Source organism: Camellia sinensis, chromosome 4 (assembly GCF_055761805.1).
Source record: "Camellia sinensis isolate YWXY chromosome 4, ASM5576180v1, whole genome shotgun sequence".
Classification (NCBI taxonomy): domain Eukaryota; kingdom Viridiplantae; phylum Streptophyta; class Magnoliopsida; order Ericales; family Theaceae; genus Camellia; species Camellia sinensis.
The window spans coordinates 103,447,871-103,467,334 of NC_138964.1; the positions used below are offsets into that span (position 1 = coordinate 103,447,871).

Genomic DNA, 19,464 nt, shown 5'->3' on the forward strand with positions numbered 1-19,464 from the left:
AAGGTTTCAAAAACGAAGGCGCGTGTGGCTACCGCATTTGGAGGCGTTTCCAAACACCTCCGACTATAAAACGGTGTCGTTTTGTTTAAAAAAATATTCGGCGTTTATAAAATGCCGTTAAATATTAATAATAGTGACATTTAAAAAAACGCTGTTAAAAAAACGCCACCATATCCCCTTTTCCTAGTAGTGCCAATTAAAGTATTATTTTCTTAAAATCTTAATTAGGTGGGATTACATCAAGAACTTGAGCATCAGAACAATAAGAACAATCTTAAAAGATAACCAAAGTTTGTAAATGCTCTGAGCTATTATAGACACCCCATTTTTGACTGACCTTAAGACTCAGACGTCATCGATTGAGCGCTCGGTGATAGTGCATATTTGTGCTTGTTGTGAGTTTTCGGAGTTTTCGGCTAAGTGCCTTGCCTCCGGGCCTCTAAACTCTTTGTGTTTTGGCTCGGTTTGTGGACCAAACCTTGTTTTCCCTTGCCTGGAGGGAGAGAGGGGGTCTTGTAGACCACTTCTTTGTAATCCCTTTTTTGTGGTCGTAGACCACTTTTCCCTTTTGGAGACTAGTTTCCAATTTTCGGAGCCTTTGGCCGTGCGCCTCGTCTCGGGACCGCTTAACGTTCTCATTTTGGCCTGGTTTCCGGACCGTGCCTTGTTGCCTTGGTCTAGAGGGACACAGAGTCTTGTAGACCACTTTTTGTGGTCGTAGACCACTTTTGGTGCCCGTAGACTAATTTTCGAGGCTTCCGGCTACGTGCCTTGCCCCGCGGACTCTTGTCTTTCATCCTTTTTGGTTTGTCTTTGGCACAAACCTTACTTTCCTTACTTGGAGGGTGGAATAAGGGTTGGAGACTAGTTTCTCTCCCTGAAAACCACTTTTCTTCCCCGCCAGCCAGTTTTTTTGGTCGGGCAACTAGTCTTGGTGGCCTTTGGACCACCAAAAGTGGTAGGCCACCATGCCACCACCTTTCTTTCCTAGTGCAGACCACTCCTCCCCTTGGCCAACCACTTTTCTTTCTGGGAGACCACTTTCACTGGTCGGTCGACAAGTGTAAGTAGTTGGCTTGCTTTCCTGCATCTTTTTGAAGATATTTTCTTGCCAGCTGTGCCAGCTGGTGAGCACAGAAACCATCCTCTATACACGTGTATGGAGGGATGGCTTGGAGCCCTTAGCTTCCTCAACAAGCTTGAGACTTGTTTTTCTATAAAAGGGAGCCCCCCTCCCTTCTCCAGGTTCAGAAAAATTGCTTAGAGTGATACATATATATATCTATCTCTATATTTCTTGCATTGTCTCATTTTTGTGCTTGAAAGTGTAATTTCTTCACACTTTTGCACACAAACACATAGTAAAATACCATACTCTTGGAGTTGAGGCACCTTGAGGTTGTTTTTGGAGTTTTTGGACTGGTTTGAGCTCAGAAAGGTTGCTGGAGTTGCAGCTTTGAAGTGGTTCTACAAGGGTGAGTCAACTAGCCCTTTAAAGCTTTATTTTGATTAAGCTTTTGGACCTATTTGCATGCTTATTTCGGCTTGACTTCCTACTGAAAAAAGTTCTATTTTTCTAGGCTTAACATGTTTGTTTAAGGCCTTGTTGGTGTTGGGAGTGGTCCACCCCCTCTTGTGCCTTGTTTGGCCTTGGTTTTGTGCTATCCTTTTAAGCTATTGGGACCACCTCCTTTTGGCCTTCTCACCACTGAAACTCAGAGGAATTTTAGTGGTGGAAAGGTAGTTTTGAGGTCCCAAATAGGAGAGGGCCATCCCCTCTCCTTGTATTTTGTGTGCTTGCCCTATTGGCCTCATGTTTGAGCATGTTTGTTAAGCTTGTGTTGGCTTGTTCTCAACTTGTTTTTGGTACTATTTTGACATGGCATACCTCTGTTTTAGTTTGGTTGAGTCACCACTTGCATGCATTCTACACTTGTAGTGTAAACTTCCACACTAGCCTAACATGCACCATACTTTAGACCATCATTCTAGTGTGATTTTGGCTCAACTCTAAAAAGATTTTACTCATGTTTTTCCATGATCTAGGTCTTATTTATGTTGTTTTGGTCATGCTTGCCTTGCTTTGTATAGCCATAGTGCATTCTAGCTCACTAGTCTTGAGTTTTGAGTCCACTAGTATGCATTACTTGGGCTATTTGTATGATTTGACATCATTTGATATGTGATTTCAGTACATGTAGTGTGGCCATAAACTCACATCTTTCACTCTTTCAATGCTTTGGAGGGTTGGTGCTTTATGCTTTAAAAATAAGCCATTGTGTATGCCATCTTGCCTAGGCTTTTAGGCCACCATTTTCAGTGTGTTTTAGGTGTTGTTTTGCCATGATAAAACTCTGTTTTTGGTTCGTTAGGGTATCTCTCATTTGCTTCTTACACTTGTAGTGTAAGTCCTCTTTACTAGTCTTGCATGCCTAATAAGTGAGCTTGTTATTCTTGCATGTGTTGACTTGGTATTAGCCTATTTTTGGTGTTAATTTGACATGCCATAACTCTGGTTTTTATTGGTAAAGTCATCTCATGCTTGGTTTTGGTAGGTGTAGTATAACCTTCCTTATTGGCCTTGCATACTCCATCTTCATGCCCTTTATGCTATCTTGTTTTAGCTCTAGTCCATGCATGTTTTGTCATTGTTTTGGCATGCTCTAGGACTATTTTGGGTTGTATTGGCCATATGCTTCATGTATTGCATAGCTATGGTGCAAGTGCCTATGCTAGTTTCAAGCTTTGAGCCTCCTAGCATGCTTCATTTGTGACATGTACATGATTTGGCATCGTTTACCATGTTATTTCAGAGCATATAGCACTGCCATGCTCCCACTTCTTTCACCCTTTGAGTGCCTTTAAGGGTTGGTCCATTATTGCCTTGTTTGTAGCTTAGCTTGTATGCATGCTTGCCTAGACCTTTGAGCTCCCATCTCAGCATGTCTTGGTCCTTGTTTTGACCTATTTGAGCTCTGACCATGGCTGGTTCATCCATTTGTGTCATGCATTGCATGCCTCATGTGTAGTCCCCTTCACTAGCTTTAATGCTTAAGGACCCTAGCATGCTACACTTGCGTTGTTTGAGTGGTTTGACACCATTTCATACATGATTTCAGTGCATTTAGTGTTGTCACACTTTCATGTTTGTCACTCCTTGCTCATGTTTGAGAGTTGTGATCTTATGCCTAGTTGATGAGCCATTGCATGAGCATGCTTGTCTTGCATTTCATGCCATCATTTCCTTGCATTTTGGCCACTGTTTTGGGCATGACTGAGGTCTGTCCATATTCGGTTTAAGTCCATATAGCATGTTGTTTGCATGTTGTTGCATTGCATTGTGTTCGCATGTTGTTTGCATGTTGCTACATTGCATTGTTGTTTGCATACTTATGTTGCATTGCATTGTGTTTGCATGCCATTAGAGTTGCTAGGTTGATTATGTTGCATTAGCATTGTTTGCATGCCATTAGCTTTGCTAAGTTGATCATGTTGCATTACATTGTGTTTGGATAGGGTGTTAGTCCAAACACGAGAAACGAGGGACGTTTCATACTTGAAGTGATGAAACGTGCCTCATTTCTCGGTCACCGACCCTCTCGATCATGCATGATAGAGGTTAAGGCTTTATGCGTTATTTGTGCATTCATTTACATTGAATTGTGCAATCTTGGCTTCTCGACCATCGTGCATTGCAATGCTCGGTTGGTGACCTGAGAGTCGAGAACCGCACTCCCTTGAGGTCATGAAATGATAGGGAGGGTGGTTGTGCACACATATCTTGCAAATACATTGCCATGCCCCTTCTTGTTCTCTGTTGCAGCAACTGGAGAAATGCAGCATTTTCTGGTCGGCAGACCAGTAAAAGTGGCTGGCCGACCACTTTTTCTGGTCTACAGCAAAGGCAAGTGGTCTGCAGGTGGTTGGCAACACCACCAAGTGGTCGGCAATGCTCCTGGAGGTTCCCATGGTGGAGCAAAAGCTATCTGGAGCTTTGTGCAGTGTTCTGAGAACAATTGAAAATAGAGGCAAGTTGGGGCATCGCGATGGATTTCCAAACGAGGCGACCGAGCATGCATTTACTTAGTTGCTTTGATTAAGCTAGCTAACGTATTGGTTTTTGTACTTCAATAGTTAATGCACTTAACTATTCATTTGTGTCTGTAATAACTGGTTAGTTAGCTCGTTAGTTAATTAGCTTCGTTTTGTAATAATTAGTTAACTTGTTAGTTAATTAGTTCTGTTTTGTAATAAGTAGTTTAATTAGCTTAGATTAGCTAGTTAGCTTATTATTCGGACCCTCCGTCGAGAGGGCACAACTGTTGTAATAAGCGTGCGTGTCTGTAATGCATGTCTTCCAACCCCCATTTCTTTCTCCTTTTTACTTAACCGCTTTCGATGGTTACTTCTAGGGCATGTTTCAATTAGCATCCTTATGTTTCGCATGTGTGCATCATTCATCTGTTTTGCATGCACCGGCCTCGGCGCATCATTCAAACTGCATTGTATTTCAATACCAATTTGAATACATGTATCAATTGTTGCATTTCACATGACATCTTAGAATAGCCGAGCCTATTTTAGTTGCATTTTTGCATGTGTTGCATTAGGCCTCTTGACATAGCTAGGATCATGCATTGATTACTAACTAGCTTCTTTTTTGGCTTGGAGTACACTGTGAGTGTTTTCGCTTTAGCATCCTGGCATGAGTGTAAGTGATTGCCATGATAGCATGCTTACCATGAGGCTAACTGGTTAATTGTTTAACTGCATGAATGCCTGTGGATGAAGGTTGGATTACTTGAATTGGAACAATTCATTGAAATGCGAATTTTAAGCCCACTTGATGTGGCAAAATCATGTTTTTCCTAAGCCCACTTGAGGGTGGCAAAATCCGCATCTTAGCCTACTTGCGAGTAGCAATTCCAAACCATTTTCAAACAAACAAACAAACATGAGATGTTTTGTTCCAATTTAGGCGATCTAGTCTATACTTGTATGTTGTGCGCATCACATAGTAAAGCTAACTAATAAACCAGAATAAGAACACATGTGTTTTCAAAAACAACATATCATGTTAGTAAAGGCCGATCTTTGATCGGGCGAGCGGGGGTGCTCATTGCATGACCTTCCCCTTTCGTACCCAAGTTCCCGAGCCGAGGCAACTTTGGTGATGACGGACACGTGGCCTTAAGCACGAGTCAGGGTTTCCTAAATTTTCTCAAAACAAAATATTTAGGCAGCGACTCTGAAATCTGGCAAGGCAATCCATGTTTGGCGCTTTTTGATTAAAATCAAATTTCCAAAACGATTTGCCGGATTTGAACTCTTTGGTGAGTTATCAGTCTTACATTGCACTTTGTGAGATTAGATTCAGAATCGTGACATGAGTCCGAACTGTAGTAGCTAAGAACTAACGATTCGCGCCCTCGCGCGGAGCGGAGTTCCGGGCGGTCTACAACTATGAAGTATGGGTACTTTAAAAAATATGTCGCACTCATATTGGGTATTTATCGACATATGATACCTCGTATGGTACTTTTGCATACGTATCCGGGTACACGAAACACTTACCCACATTTTTTCTTCTTAATTTTTGGTGTACCCAGACGTACCTACTATATACCTAAGCCGTACCGTACCTCAGTTGAAACAATATTTTTTTATACTACAGAGATGAAACTCCTTTCACTAAGTTTTTTTTATATTTTTAGTTTTATACTTACTATATTTTTAAAATTAAACTATGGTTTGTAAATTATTTAATATATTGGCATTTAATTTTGATTTATACCTTTACTTTTAGCATTAAATGTTAATTGTAGGTTAAATCTTAACAAATTAAATCATTTAATTAATTTTTACATTATTCTAAATTAAAATTAAATATTTTTTTACAAGCGTACCAAACCATACCTGTACCCTACTTTTTTTGGATTTTACCTTATCAACGTACCCGTATTGTATCAATACTCGTACTCGTACCCGTACCCGTGCTTCATAGGCTCTAAGTGAATTAAAAGGGAAAATACCAATCAGTGTTTTTGGTTTCAGTTTTCTAAAAATTGTGTTTTTTATTTTTTGTATTTTTTTTGTTTTTAGTGAATATTTTTTAAAATTTTGAGAAATTTTTTGTATTATTTTAGATACACATTACTTAGATGTATCTAAATAGTAAAATATTTGTGAAAAAATATTTAAAAAATTAATAAATGCACAAAAATACAAAAAAATATACTGAATTTTTATTTTTATTTTTATTTGTATTTTTTGGTATTTTTTAAATATTTTTTCGCAAATATTATATTTTTTTAAGTGTATTTATGTTAGGTTTGTCTAAAAATTAAATAAAAAAATTTGCTTAAAATATTAAAAAAATTCATTGAAAATATTAAAAGACGGAAAATAAAAAAGTAGAATTTCCTGAAAACTGTTTTCTGAAAACAAGAACCAAACAAGCTGAATGGGTTTATTTATTTATTTATTCCACTATTTTATGGGGATTATTGGTGATAAGTTCATTTTTATGGGGATATGACATTAGATTCAAAGATTGATTTTTTGTGGAGACAAAGACATAATTAATGAAATTAGTTGGTACAAAGGACAAATTATTGTTTTGAACCAAAAAAAAAAAAAAATTCCCCATTGTTGCTAGATTGGAGCCGAAAAATTCACTGACGCAAAAAAGTAGTTGGAAAATGGCTAGAAAAATAATTGGAGGTGGCGGCTAGCGACTATAACTAGTGGTGGTAGTGATATAGATAGATAGACAGATTTAGTAGATAGATAAGTAACACATAGATAAATAGAGAAATAACAAATAAATGGATGGATAGATATGCAAGGGTAATGTTGTCTTTCAAATTGTGTTGTCCATTTGGCTTCAAAAGAATAAAGTTTGGAATTCCAAAAATTTTGAAAGTGAACTTATGACTCAAGTCCCTATTTTATATCATTAAGGCAAGTGACAAGACATTATTTATTTTTATTATTTCTTTAAATATTATTCTTAAATAAATAACCAAATATAAAATGGTGACAAAAAAAAAATGTAATGGCCTGGGAAATTCTAATATATACTCTTTTAAAAATAGTGTACTATATGTACTTTTAGTTACATAATTTTCTTTTTTAATTATAATATTATTTTAACTATGACTTATAAGTTCTTTACTTACGCCTCATGTTGTGCTTAGACTGGTTACTGGATGTGCACTCGATAGCTTGCTTAAGCATTGCAATCAGTTGGTGAAACCCTCGGAATATTTTGTATATGTTACGGGGGATGGGATCAAATTGGGGGAAAAAATTGTGTTTAAATAATTCAGTAGGCTTCATCAAGATGGTTTGAACCTTGTTCAAGTTTACTCGTAAACTTTCATGTGTTAAGTTGTGATTCATTATTATAGAAGCTTAGATGAACAATGGGTCAAATCTGGTGACTGTCCTTTAAGTTGTTTTGTTTTCATGATAAAAATAGGAGATTATAGTCTAAAACCTTGCTTGTTTTTCTGCATTTTTCTTTTGTTGTCTTGGGTATCACATTTCTTAGATGCTGTTATTATTTAACTATCATTGAGCTATTATGTAGTACCAAACATAGCCTTAACTATTATGGTTTATTTAATTATTAATTTATTCTGTTTTTGGCTTGTTAGGTTTTGTTGCATTTCACACACTGCCAGTTCTATATGAGAGGTATGAAGACCAAGTCGGCGGCTTTGTATACAATGTACTCGACCAGCTTCAGCACCAATATCGAAAGCTGGATGCCGGTGTCCTCAGCAAAATTCCCAAAGGAAAGCTTGATAAAGGAAAGAAGCCTGAGTAGATAATTGTTATTTTTTATGCAGATACATAACCTATACAACCTGGATAGATCTCCACCAAATTCAATTCGTGGGTTTGAGCTACAAATATTTATTTTTCTATGTTATGTGCAAAAATATTAAAGACTATGATTTCTTGTGCTAAAAGTAGCGTGTTGTCCCTATTATTCCTAATAATATCTCAAATGCAGTATTCTGGTATCTTATTCTTTGGGTAGACTTGAATTTGGTTATTGAACGGTTGAGAATTGAATGAATGAATGAATGAATAATTTTGTATATGCACAGGTTATAGGTGGCGCAAAAAATAGTACAGAACAAATTAAAAAAACTAAATGAGATATTTTGGTGACTAAACAAATATCATAGATTGGTTTTTGGCTACTAAAATTTTAGTCGCTAATTGTCAAAAAGCGAATTTTTTGCCTACTAAACTTTTAGTTGCTAATTGTAAAAAAGAAACTTTGGGCTACTAAATTTTTAGTCGCCAATTCTCAAAAAGTGAAACTTTTGGCTACACTACAAGAAAACTGGATATATGAGACGGAACTATTTGCGACGGCACACTTGCCGTCTCAAAAAGTCACTTTTTGTGACGGCAGAAAATGCCGTCTCAAAAAAGCAGAGTATTTGCGACGGCACCATTTGCCGTCTCAAAAAAGCAGAGCATTTGCGACGGCATTATTTGCCGTCTCAAAAAATGAGAGTATTGGCGACGGCAGAAAATACCGTCGCAAATACTCTCATTTTTTGAGACGGCAAATAGTGCCGTCGCAAATGCTCTGCTTTTTTGAGATGGCAAATGGTGCCGTCGCAAATACTCTGCTTTTTTGAGACGGCATTTTCTGCCGTCACAAAAAGTGGCTTTCGTGTTTTTTTTTAGTGAATATTTTTAAATTTTTAAATATTTTTTTTTAGATGTACCTTACTTAGATGTATCTAAAAAATAAAAAATTTATGAAAAAATATTTTTAAAAATTAATAAATACATAAAAATACAAAAAAAAAAATGTATTGAATTATGGTATTTTTTTTTGTATTTTTTGTATTTAGTGAATTTTTAAAAGATTTTGGTGATTGTGGTTTTGAGATAGCTTCATATATATACAGTCACAAAATGATTTGAATAAATTCAACGGTATTTTTCTGTCGCAAAAAAAATTAAAAAAAACAATGTCGTCTTACTTTTTTGATATAACATTTCTCTTTTCATTCATTTTTTCATTTTCCTGTCTCTCTGTCTCTATCTCTCTCTCTTCTCTTTATCTCTTTTCATTCATTTCTCTCTATCTCTATCTCTATCTCTCTCTCTTTCTATGTCTGCCTGTTTCTCTCTCTCTCATTTTCTCTCTGTGTCTCTCGCCTATCTCTCTTCTCTCTATCTCTCTCATCTGTTTTCTCTCTCTGTCTCTCTCGCTCATCTCTCTTATCTCTATGTCTCTCATTTTTTTTTTCTCTCTCTTTCTCTCTCTCTTATCTTTCTATCTCTCTCTATCTTTCTCGCTCATTTCTCTTCTCCTTCTGTCTCTCTCTTTTTCCGCGTCTCTCTCTCGCTCATCTCTTTTCGCTCTATTTCTCTTTTTTTTTTGTCTATCTCTCGCTCATCTCTTGTTTCTCTCTCTTTTTCTATCTTTCCATCTCTCTCTTTCTTTCTCTCTCTATCTCTTTTTCTGTCTATCTCTCTCTCCCTGTCTCTCTCTCACTCATCACTCTTTTCTCTCTCTGTGTCTACTTGTCTATTTGTCTATTTTTCCCTCACTATGTTCAACTTGCTCACTCTCTTACTCCTATCTTCTCTATTTATCGAGCTCCTTCTCGATTTATCGATCCACTATAAGAAAATACACTTTTGACAACCACTTTGTCTATCTCTCTCTCGCTCATCACTCTATCTCTGTGTGTGTCTCTCTCTCTCTATCTCTCTTCTTTATCTGTCTCTCACAAAATTAAAATATTTTTAAAATATTTAAAAAATTGATTTGAATTAAGTTTTGAACAGAGTTTTGAATTATCTGTCTTCTTTATTTATTAAGCTCCCTATCGATTTATCGATCCACTACAAGAAAATGCACTTTTAGCGACCACTTTGTCTCTTTCTCGCTCATTACTCTGTCTCTCTATCTCTTTTCTCTATTCGTCTCTCACTCATCTTTCTCTCTCACTACCCATCTTCTCTACCACATTTACCACTACTACAAATGCCATTCAACTACCACCATTCTTCTCTTTCTCTCTTTCACTCATCACTTTTATTTCTCTGTCTGTTTGTCTATCTATCTGTTTGTCTGTTTGTCTGTGTGTCTTTCGTTCATCTTTCTTCTCTCTATCTCTCTCATTTGTCTTCTCTCTATGTCTCTCTCGCTCATCTCTCTTCTCTCTATCTCTCTCATCTCTTTTCTCTCTCTGTCTCTCTCGCTCATCTCTTTTCTCTCTATCTCTCTATTTTTCTATTCTCTTTATCGTTCATCTCTTTTCGCTCTCTTTCTATATGTCTCTCTCATCTTTTGTTTATCTCTATTTTTCTACATGTCTCTCTCTATCGATTTCTCTCTCTGCCTCTCTATCTCTCTCTCTCTATATCTCTTTCTCTCTTTATCTCTCTCTCGCTCATCACTCTGTCTTTCTCTCTCTTCTCTATCTGTCTCTCACTCATTTCTCTCTCTCACCACCCATCTCCTCTATCACCTTCACCACTACTGCAAACACCATTCCACCACCACCATTACTTCTACTGTAGCCACTTCACCTCTACGACTACCATTACTACTACTATCGCCACCACTCCACTACCACCACTGCCATACTACTACCATTACCTCTTTTTCACCCCTGCCACTCCATTTACACTACCACTACCACAACTTCACCACTAATCTGTTTCGCTATCACCATCACCGCCGCCACCACCATCATCTCTTATCCACTACCTTCACTACTGCTGCCGCTCCTTTTCCTCTATTACAAAAAATTAGTTCATGATTTTTAATAATAAAAAAAAATAGACCGCAGAAAAATATTTTTCATTGACTACAGAAAATTAACTTTTATTTTAGTGAAAATATTTTTCATTAAAATATATATGAAACAAATCAACTTTAATAACGAAAAGAAAATAAAAATTATTATTTATTTATTTTTATTATTTAAATATTTATTTATGATTTTTTTTTTTTTTTTTTTTTCATCCCGCCCGCGGTTCCCCTCATTCTTTCCATTCCCACGCCCCAAAATCCCCAACCTCTTTAGAACCAAAAAAAACCCTAAATCTAATCGTCTCCCTCATCACTCTCTCTCTCTCTCTCTCTCTCTCTCACCCTCTCGTTTATCTCTGCACCGATCTCGTTCATCTCTGCACCGATCACTCTCTTACTCTCTCGTTGCTCATTTCATCGATTCGCACCGATCATCGCACCGCCGATCTACTCACAGGTATTCTCTCTCTCTCAATCTGTCTCTCTCTCTCGGCCCGATGGTTGTTTTATATATATATATATATATCAGATATATCTCTGATTTATAGTCATTAGTTGCGATGTATGTGTAAAAATTGTGTAGAAGTATGTGAATAGTGTACGAAAATATCTCTAAAAATTGTAAATATTGTATGAAATATGTGAAAATGCATTAGGTTTCTAATTATTGGGAAGATTCCACAAAGAAATATAAAAAAGAAGAAATCTATAATATTTTGGTTGCTTTGAAAGTTGAAAGAACGAAAAATCCATAGTATTATGCTCTGATGAGTAGAGATTCATTTTTTTTTTTGGTTGTCATATACCAAATAATGAGAAATCGAAGATTCAGGGTCTATTTAGATCTTGTTGTGGATCTATGATTGACTGAAAAGGGGAAATGACTAAAAATTATTTTTCAAGTGGAATCATTTCTGTTATAGAAATGTGAATGGTGTATGAAACTATCTAAAAATTGTGAAAACATCTCTAAAAATTGTGAATATTGTATGCAACATGTGGAAAATGCATTAGGATTCAAGTTATGAGGAAGCTGCCACAAATATATATATTTAAAAGAAGAAATCTGCCACAAATATCCCAAATAATCAGAAACTGAAGATTTAGGTCTATTTAGATCTCATTGTGAATCTGTCATGGACAGAAAGTGGAAAAATGACTCAAAATGCTTTTCCAAGTTGCTTCATTTCCGTTATAGAAAGATTGTGCCATTTCTTGACCATTTGTTTCTAAACATAAACAGTACACCTAATTCACCCATTCCTGTTGTTTCTTTTCAATTGAGAAAATGAAATGACAACCAACAGAGAGTTTAGTAACTATGTTAGTTATGGATCCTAGTGTGTGTTGAGGTTTTTGTCAACTTCAAATGTGTTTTGACTTTGTGAGTACTTTGGTGATTTTATAATTAGTTTTCTTGTAACCAGATGATTCTTTCCCTTTTGAAAATTTTCCAGTTGTGGCCACTGTCTTTGTTACTGTGATGACATTCTTGAACGTTTTTGTACCCATTGGAATGTCTCACTAGAATTCTGATCTCTAGGCTACAGGTTGCTCTGGTCTGGCATTGCAGTACACATCAATTAAATGCCAAAGCTTATTCATAGACATTTGCAGTTATTCTTCATTTTTTTCCCCTTCCTTTTTCTAAACAACAAATATAGTCTTGAATCTTGAAACTTCGATGGACACTTAGCTATGAAACTCCCTTTTTCTAAGTGGTGGTTTCCTGAATTATATATAGCTATGAAAAGCCATTGGAGGTGGGTCTGAGGATGTTGTGTTAGCTTGTGCTATACTGTACTTGAGTGTTCCATGTTTATTACCATCGATTTCTGATAAAAATTGAGCAAATAGATAATGGCATTTGATTTTTTTTTTTTTTTTAAAGTAGTTTTAAAATATTAATACTAAAAACATATAGGAGTAATTAAAACATAGAATGCATGGCAAAAAATATAATAGTAATGTGAAACCTTTCATAATTGAATTTAACTAAATCAATCTGGCTAAGAACTGTCCATAGAATAGAAGGCACAAAATAATTACCCGCCAAACGCAGACCCAAATACTCCATAAAACTTGAATGAGTGACGCGTGGCACATTCACAGAGTCGAAAGAACAAACAAGGAAGGAGGAATACAAAAGCAAGGCAGTTGGGATCCGTAAAGTCGCACCGTTTTACGTTCTCAGAATAATTCAGCTGAAAACAAGGACCCAATAACCCCATACACAACAACAATAGAATTGTATATTACACAATTGCTTAACTTTTCTTTCTCATACACAACAACAACACCACTCTCTCTCATTCTCTCTGTGCTTGTTCTACTTTGTTTGGCTTTTATGTTTTTTGATAGGATATATCTGTGGGAGAGGGAAATGGGGAGGAGTATGATCGGGTATTTGGCCATGAAGACTGATCTGGCCACGGCCGAATTGATCAATTCTGACATCAATGAGCTCAAGATCGCTGCTAAGCGCCTCCTTAACCACGCCACCAATCTCGTTGGCCTTGGCTTCGGCACTAGCTTACTCAAATGGGTTGCCTCCTTTGCGGCTATGTCAGTCCACTTTTATCTACTTCTCTACAATTTTGAATATATATGTGCCCTGAATTGTGTTAGATGTTTTTTTTTTTCTTTTTTCCCAATTAAATTGTTATTGATATTTGATTCTGTTAAGCAATTGGAATGTGATTTTGGTGGCTTATAGTAGCAATGAATGGTTGATTGTTGTTAGTTGTGTGTGTCATTTAATTTGGGTTGCTTTTCAGTGTGGAATTGTGAGGAGTGCCATGTGGGAAGTGCTGATTCGTTGCCTATTAATGTTTCCATTGAATTATATGTGGCTAGGCCTAAAACAATTATGCTAGAATGATAGTTTAAAATATGTAATTAAAATAATTACTGAATTAGTAATTAAAACAAATGGTGGGAACCAACTCCAACCACGCAATCTGGTGGGAATCTTGAAATATATGAGAATTTTGAAGCACGATCATATGATTGGAAGTGCATTGGGATAAGAGGACAAAATATTTTGTGATGAATTATGATGCGAAGAATGTCAATTTATGCTGATTTCTTATTGTCAAAAAGGGAAGGAGAACGAAATGTTCTTTCTCACTTATTTTTGGTGGATAAATATTATTTTATTTGGCATATTTTTCAGCCCTCCTTTCTGTCATTGTTGAGATTTGTTTTTGACAAGTTGACCTACTCATCAACTTTTTGTTACATAGTTTGCACCATTTTACAACTTTGATGGGAATTTTTTATTTAATTTTTTTGGTTAGCATTGTTAGGCTAGAAATCTATACCACGGTGCATTGATCCCTCAAAAAACAGTTGATTAGTTGGCTTTTTAGTCTCTTTGGTATGGTATGGTATGGTATGGATGAATAGTACAATGAAGTTGATCTTGAGTAAAACGCAGTCATCCAGATAATTTGTGGGTTCAGCCTTCTTATGTTGATTTTCTGCTAAATGCTCATTGCTCATATTTTGTTGGGAGACGGAGAAAGGTCCCAAAACTTGCAGTGAGCTGGGTTGTAAGTCAACCAAAGAACTTGATTGAATATTTAATATATTGTTCGAAATCTTAGTACCATATTAGCCAATTTGTTTCCAATAACATGTTTTGATAAATTTCTTACAATTCATTTATGTTAGATGATGATGAGAAAAATATGTAAGAGGAAAAGTAACCCATAATAAATCACATGTTCAAGGTGCAGTAGTTTTCTAGGCTTTTCTGCCCTTTGCTTTTGCTATTCCTGTTGTCATTCAATTCTGAGAGCTTGACAAACAATCTTTTTCAGTGATCATTGCACACAGTTTGATTATCTTTGAAAATACTACCGGAAAATTTGTACTCATACATAGCCAATTTTGCTATACCTTTCAAGGTGCTCTACCCAAATGATATACAGTCTTGGCTCTTTGATTTGGGACTCTTACCTAAGCAAAGCATGTTGGACTCGTTCACTCAAGTTACCCTCTAACTGGAGTTGATTTGTGCAGAACTTCTTAGGCAAACATCATTAAGGACTCCAATGCTTCATTTAGAGGCCATCAATAATTATCGTGAAGCCAATTCCCATGTTGCTTACCTGGTAAAAAAATTGGTGCTAATTCGGAGCATGGGGTGGCCTCTGGATTCTTGGGAAACCCCAGAAGGACATAAGCTCATATTATTGGAAGACATGAAGAGCAGAGTGTGGCCCTTTAATTTTCATATTTAAATAGTTTGCATAGGCCCACCCTTAGATCCATCTTTTAAGTTGATAGTTTGCATAATGTTGTTCTGATATTTTGTTTTGAGTATGGCATTTCTATTACATATGTGGTTTTAAGATAAAATGTCCAACTTGCATTCTTGGCATTATTTGAGCATGTTTGACCCAATTTTAATTGAGCTTGGTCTGATCCAATTTTGGAGTTTTTATGGCAGCATGAACTGCATGGCACGGAGTGGTGCTTGCTTGAGTCTTAACACTTTTTTGGCAAATTGACAGTATCATTTCTCAATTACCACTTAGCTTGCTTTCATATATTAGATTATAACTTCTGTTTTTCAATTACATTTGGAACAGGGAATATATGGTTATCCAATTGAGATCCAGGCCCTTTTCTTTTTTGCACTGAGGTGTGCACAACAAATGTTAAAACCAGAGGGTGGTGGCAAGGAATTGATTGAGCGGATTGACAAGAGGATTACAGCCCTGAGCTTCCACATACAAAATTACTACTGGCTTGATTTCACTCAATTGAATATTGAATTTGAACATGTACAGTTTAATTATTCTTTGTAAAATATTGAATTTGATTGTTTGATCAATTTTTATTTTTATTTTCTGTTACGATGTTTTTGTGAATGGATTGTAAATAATCAGCTCTTAGAGAGTGAGAGACGGCACCACCGTCAGAAAAAATAGAAAGTCTTAATATTTTTGTTAATTTTGTTATAGGTTTTACTTTTTCCGACGACATTATACTGTCGCAAAAAATAGAAATTTTATTATTTAAATTAAAAATTTTATTATTTTTTAATATTTTTTGCGACGGCATTACACTGTCGCAAAAAATAGAAAATTTTATATTTTTTATACTTTTTGCGACGGCACCACACCGTCGCAAAAAATAGTGTTTTTTTTATAAAAAAAAGACTATTAGCGACGGTGTTTTTTGCTGTCTCAAATAATATTTTTAGCGACGGTAAAATAGGGCCGTCGCAAAAAAGTCAAGAAAATTCAAACGTTATTAGCGACTGCACGGTGCCGTCGCAAAAAGGTAAAAAATGCCGTCGCAAAACTTTAGCGACGGCACTTACCGTCGCAAAAACTCTTTTGCAACCCCTGCAGTTGCGACCCCCCTCTTGCCGTCGCAAAAAGTCATTTTGCCGTCGCAAAAAGTATTAGCGACGGCATTAAGAGTATTAGCGACGGTATTTTACCGTCGCAAAAAGTCAATTTTTTTGTAGTGCTATCAAATAGTTAGTCGCCAAACATAGATGCTCAATTGGCTACTAAATAATTTAGTCGCTAAAAGTAAAAAATATATATATTTAATTATTTTAAAAAAATATATGGCGGCTAAAGTTTTAGTCACCGATAGGTCACTTTTGGCTACCAAAAAACTTTTAGTTGCCGATTGTCTTTCCCGACGAACTATTGGCGACCAAACTGGTGACCAAACATATTAGTCACCAAAGGTAATTGGCGACTAAAATAACGCTTTTGGCGACTAAAATTTTAGTCGCCAAAAGTGAAATTTCTTGAAGTGAAATTTCTTGTAGTGAATGAAAACAATGGTTCATCTCACTTGAAAAAATGTTAGTACTTTTTTTCATTTTTTGTCGTATTGCCGCGAACAAGGGGCAACGAGCTACCGAGCTGATTTTGCTCGGCAGGTTGAGTTGATGATTTGCTCAACTTCAGGCTTCTTACTGAGCTGATTTTACTCGACAAGTTGAGTTGATGATTTATTCAACTCCAAGCTTATTATCGAGCTGATCTTAAAGAAGAGGAAACCATCCTAAAGAAGAGAAAGCCCATTTCTTAAGTACTGAAGTACTAAGTTGAGGCCATGGAAATTACTGAGTTACAAACACAATGTACAAAATATCAATCCTATCTTAAAGAAGATGTCACGACCCAAACCCGCCCATATGGGTTTAGCACTGTAACCGGCCAGTAATCCGAGATTACTGAAGGCCTGCTTAACAGTAAAACAGTAATACAGAGTACAGGGGCTGGCGGAAGCCAAAACAGTAATTAAAAGATGTCCAATGAGCTGTGATAGTCTGTATGCAAAAAGACTTTTAATAACATATGCACATTCAGAACAAAAACAGTATATACATACAGCATTTACAAGCATTCAGGTTAGGGACCAAAACCCCACCATAACAGTATAGTACAAATATCACTCAGTCTATACATAACAGAGATAGATAGGGTGAATCTGAGACACCTCAAAAGCAGCCGTAGCTTGAACAGATCTGAAACCTCGAAGTGAGGCACAAAGGTTGGCTTGACAAAACAAGAGCTTAGCCTGACGCTTCTAGCAACGGTCCGGTGCCTGAACACCTACATATATATATGTATGAGCAATGAGCTAAAGCCCAGTGAATAACATATGTGTAAAGAGGTTAAGAATGAATGTCCTTTCAGTATTGAAAACAGTCATTTATTAGTATATCAGTCATTCAGTTTGTGGCTCATATTTCATGCCATAACAGTCATTTAGAAATTATAATAGTCATATGTGGTATATCTAATAGCAAAACAGTACAGTAGGTCTTATCAGACCGAACAGTCAGTTGATGGCCATCATATCAATAAACAGTAGTTGTTCCAAACATGGGAACCGACAGAGATCTCTGTGACAGTAGCAGTACAGTACAGTACAGTAACAGTAAATTGCTATAAATGCCACGAATACAGTTCACAAATAGGACAAACTTTCATTCAGTAAGAAATATCATTTCAGGAAGCAGTACAGTTGTTCATTTAGAAAATATTCATGATTGAACATATCTTTACAACATTGTTACTCACAGAGCACTAGGCTACAGATAGGCTAGAGCGTCCTCGGATGCCAACCCTATAGTTACAGAATGAACACACACTAAGCTACACAGTTGGGAAATAATAACTTAATCCCTAATTTGTCTCGGTGTGGTTCTACATTAATATCCTCCTTAAGATGCCTTACACATGCCCTAGGAATGCCTAGGATGGAAAGAGGATGCAAAGATGTACTTTAAAACACTTTTCAAAATTCTCAGAAAACAGGGGTCTCGCTCGAGCGTGGCTTTCTACGCTCGAGCGAACATACAGACAAAGGAGCTCCGCTCGAGCGTGACTTTCGTCGCTCGAGCGGACTATAAGCTACAGTAAAAATACTAGATGCACAAAAATCACGCTCGATGGGCGCTCGATCCACGCTCGAGCGTGAGACACAAGTCCACGCTCGAGCGTGAGACACAAGTCCTCGCTCGAGCGTGCATTCCCTCGCTCGAGCGGACTGTAAACACATGCAAAGTACTGGATATACGCATTTCACGCTCGAGCGTCCCTTTTCCCGCTCGAGCGGACTGTAAACACATGCAAAGTACTGGATATACGCATTTCACGCTCGAGCGTCCCTTTTCCCGCTCGAGCGGACTGCATGAATTCAGAGTGCTCGCTCGAGCGTGAAGTCCTACGCTCAAGCGTGGGTCCAAATTCTAGAATTTCCAGATTTGAACCTCAAGCTCAAAACTCAACTTTAACACATCAAATCCGATCCTTTTGGGCTAATTTTCTGAAAAACACTTTAAAACTCATAATATGACATGTTTCAAAGATCAATTTGAGAAATCAAAGCCCAAAGGTAGTTCCATTAAACACAAATTCAACAATAATTTCAAGAACATAATGTGAATGAACATGCATGTGTTCAATTGAATTCAAGGCTTCAAATACATGATCAAATGCAAGTTTTAGCTCAAGAACATGGTGAATTCATGGACTATAACAAGAATATGGACATGCGTGCAAGAATTTTCATGAAAACAACTTCAAACTTCATGATATGCATATGCATGCATGATATAAGCTTCAATTTCAACTCATTAAGCCAATTCTAGACTCAACTCACTAAACTTCCATTAATCATGCAAGATAAAGCCCAAATGCAAGCTCAAGAAGATGGTTCTCCTACCTTAGACCTTGAATTTCAAGTGTAGAAGCTCAAATATGCAAGACTCCTTCAATATCTTCAAGTCTCCTAGCTAAATTTGTTGAAATCAAGTTTTTTCCTCTCACTCTGTCTCTCTAGTCGATTATGGGTCAAGAAATGGCTGAAGAAATGTTATAATGCTAGCATATAGAAATCAATAAAAAAGCTCATGAACTAGTCCACTAAGTGGCAAAAGAGTAATAAAGCCAACTAATGTAATTTAACATTATTTAATCTAATTTAATCATACCAAATCAAGTTCCAATTAAATTTACCATAAAAACACATAAATTCTAACTAGCGTAAAACATTAATCAATGTCAGATTCGGCCGTCGATAAGGCCTTCAATTTACAGTTTAAAGCGCAAAACATGAACAGATCATTCAACAGTCAACAGATATAAATGTACTTAGGCCATACACTCAATCAA

At 36.6% G+C, this 19,464-nt stretch overlaps 1 long non-coding RNA gene across 1 annotated transcript; it reads left to right on the plus strand.

The window, feature by feature from the left end:
• Nucleotides 1-11,139: 11,139 nt before the first annotated feature.
• On the plus strand, nt 11,140-15,760 carry LOC145823399 (uncharacterized). Its single transcript, XR_014365684.1, has 3 exons — nt 11,140-11,261; nt 13,166-13,369; nt 15,403-15,760. It is a non-coding gene; the product is annotated as an uncharacterized LOC145823399 (long non-coding RNA).
• Nucleotides 15,761-19,464: the final 3,704 nt, after the last annotated feature.